The sequence below is a fragment of the Priapulus caudatus genome, unplaced genomic scaffold (genome assembly GCF_000485595.1).
Source record: "Priapulus caudatus unplaced genomic scaffold, Priapulus_caudatus-5.0.1 Scaffold0, whole genome shotgun sequence".
NCBI classification, from domain to species: Eukaryota; Metazoa; Priapulida; class Priapulimorpha; order Priapulimorphida; family Priapulidae; genus Priapulus; species Priapulus caudatus.
In genome coordinates, this window is record NW_014577061.1 from 1,295,801 (window position 1) to 1,299,478 (window position 3,678).

A 3,678-nucleotide genomic window follows, 5' to 3' on the forward strand; every position below is an offset into this window, starting at 1 on the left:
CAAACACACACACACACACACACACACAACACACAAAACACACACACACACACACACACACACACACACACACACACACACAAACACACACACACACAAACGAGCCAAAAACAATATCCTCCGCTACACTTCGTGCGGAGGATAATGACTATGCACTAAGATATAATCAGCCTGTTCTGGTAGCATCTTTGGCAAATACGACATACGCATATATATACGCTCTCCTATGACACTATTTGTCATAGGAGGATTCTTCCTATGACAAATATTGTTGTATGTGTTGTGCGCATCATAGGAGTTTAGGAGCGCTATTATGAACGCAAGCAGTGAATTTCAGCTGTAAAAAGGAACGAAGTTGACTCGCCAATATTTGTCATAGGAAGAATCTTCCTACGACAAATAGTGTCATAGGAGAGCGTATATGCGTATGTCGTATTTGTCATAGATGCAAGCAGAACATGTTGATATAATGATAATGCAGCCGCTCCGGGCACGAGGCCGGAAATCGCGAAGCCCCCTCAACCCCACTCCCGTTACAGTTCCCGGAATCGACACGCTAACTGAGCTGTGTGAGTCGGTAGACGCATGACGCTCACGCGCGGGCGCGGAACTAAACACGCTGTGCGCAGCGCCGCTGTGGATGCACGTACGCAGAAATACAGATCAGACAACTGAGCTACTGGTGGCTGTGAGACCAACAGCGTTGCTGAGATGCAATAGTGAACTCCTGACGAGAGAGAGAGAGACATTGTAACGCGTTTGACTCATGCGTAACGATAGATAAATACACCGGACAGGCTGCGGAAAATTCGTTGCATAACTGTTGTTGTGAAGCAACAAACTCGCGATTCCCAACGCACTTTCCACCGCTGCTCGGTAATTTTTGATATGTGCAGACGAATATACACGTGCCTGCACACTTTTGTGAAGAGAAAAGTGGCGTCCTTTTTAAACCGTATCAAATCGAGATCAATTACGAATCATGACGCTTCTATCTATTATATAAGCACCGTGAATTTGCTTAATGGAAATGGCCAGAATGCCCGTAAATGTACGTAATGGCGACAAAATTACCAATTCCAGCAGGCCCCCTAGTAGCGGGAGGGGGGGGGCAAGGGGCCAGTTGCGCCAGACCAATGTAAATGATTTTACGTGGTCAATCCCGAAATGCCCACGATCAGCTGTCCAGTATGCAAATCGCTCGTGAGTTAGCTGCTGCCCTGGCTTCGCGCATTAACACTGGGAGCTATAACAACGGTGACACGATAAACACATCAGGTAAGCCTGAGGGTGCAGGGCAAGAGAGCCGCCTCGCAGCTCCGCATCACAGCCGCTATGATACGCGCTCGGTGTTAGGGTGGGCGTTTAGGGTGTGCCGGCACATCCACGCACCGATGGTTGAATCACCCGCATCTCAACACGTTTGTTTGTCGTTATACCGTAAACGTACCTTAAATAAATGGCAATGTTTGACGCAATCTGTCTTCATGGCGACGTACCCGCGGTGACGCTTCTGATTTGCTGCGACACACATAATTAGAGACCCTGGCAGGGACGTAGATAGCGGGGGGATGGGGGATATATCCCCCCACTTATTGAGGTGGGGGATGGCGTGTACAATCATCCCCCCTACTTTCAGGAGGAAAATGGGGAACATTTTTATATTTTACATACAATAAATACTGAACATTTATCTACAAATCCGTCATCGCTATTCATACTCTCCTAATGTATTATTACACAAATGGAAAGTTACATACATCTACTGTAAAATGTCTGTAACTCATTCTAAGAATGACATTATTTTACTGAAACTCAGACGGTTAATTTTGGGCGCATTCCCCATATACGATTTTTTTCAAAATCCCCAAATCACGTCTTATCACTGCTCACGAAAGTTAAATCCTTGCTTTATTCAAAATTAGAATAGGGATATTGAAGTTGAATATATCAGTTGATATTGAAGTTGATATTGATTGATATTGAATTTGATTTGAATTGATTTGAATTGAATTTGATTGAATTGATATTGATATTGATTGATATTGATCAAGAAGTTGATATTGAAGTTGAATAGGAAAATTTAGAGTTGGGATATTGAATTTTCACGGGGATTGAATGGGAAAAATTCAATTTCATCACACTTTTTTGGGGGGGATGGGGGTGCTGAGACCCGACCGGAAGTATATTCCCGATTTTGTACAAGTGGCGAAAATATGCACTTTTTGGTTCAAATCTGGTTGTTTTTCTCACTTTTTTGTACAGTTTTAGTGTTCTCAGTAAAATATACGTTTTATCAAAATTTCAGGGGGAGATGATTCCAATGCTGTAGTTGTCAGTGGGGGGTCGGTAGCACACGGGGCGTTCGGCCCCCCACCTAGAATTTTCAGGGCAAGGGTATTTTAGCCTAGGTAAATCTGCACTGGTAACCCCATTGAGGACATGTACATAGCACAGATTTAGTAGTAAATATTTTTGGTCTCCCCAAAGATAAAAATACTCAACTCAACAATGATATTGTGATGAAGATTGTTTAAGAATGCTGCCTCAGAGTGCAGGAAATTGCATCGAAGAGGTGTTAATGTCTGTCTGTCTGTCTGTCTGTCTGTCTGTTTAACTGTCTGTCTGTCTGTCTGTCTGTCTGTCTGTCTGTCTGTCTGTCTGCCTACCTGCCTATCTGCCTATCTGCCTGTCTGTCTATCTGTCTGCCATGCGGCTAGCAGGTTATGCGAGGCGGTGCCATAGCGCACCTATGTTATTTAATCCTACTATAATTCCCACCGAGGCCACAATTATAGAGGACCACCTGTGCGGCCTATCATTGCGATCACCGAAACCCATAAAGTATCGCTGTCCATTTATTTGGCGGAATTAAAAAGATCTACAGAAAGGATTTCGTAACGCTGACAGGAAACGTACGCTTAAGCGGTCGGTCTCGGTGACGCTCCGATTATACGGTTAGAACACGCGGCCGATTATTTCGCACGCGTTTGTAATTTTCGCCGTCTGTCCTCCATCCAACACGGCGCGCAATTTGTAGGTTTTCTCTAAAACGCTGTCAAGATCACCTGAACCTGTCAAGTGGATCTCCGCGCGTGGCGGCCAGGCGTGCTAATGTGTTGCCCACTTTGCAAACCGGCTCCATCTTAAGGTTCGAAAGCCATAAATGGTTCCGTTAGCGGGTGGGGGCGTAAGGTAATCACTAGCAAACATTGAATTAACTTTTACGAGGAGCGCCCGGTTCGGTAGGGGACGAAGGCGAGTGTTTGAGATAGCGAACGAGAGCTTTGAACGCACCTGGGCGCAGATGGAGCGCGGAGTGTGACCGAGAGATAGCTGTGACAGCGGGCGCGCAATTTGAATATAATGGTCTACAACTGAGCGAGTAATAACAGCGTATTGCATGCAGCAGCGTTCAACTTGAGCGGCCGAGCAGGGAAAAGCTGGCCAGAAATGTGCTTTGTCGTTCTTTGTACGTTTCTCAAAAATTTCGGCGATGAGTACGGTCTATTGTTACGCTAGTCTCTGCACATCTTGGTATTTGTACCAGTAAGGGATAGATAGAGCGACAGCGGCCGCGCACAAGCAAGCGAGAGAGCGTCAAGAGCAAGACAGAGAAACATACACACACACACACACACACACACACACACACACACACACACACACACACACACA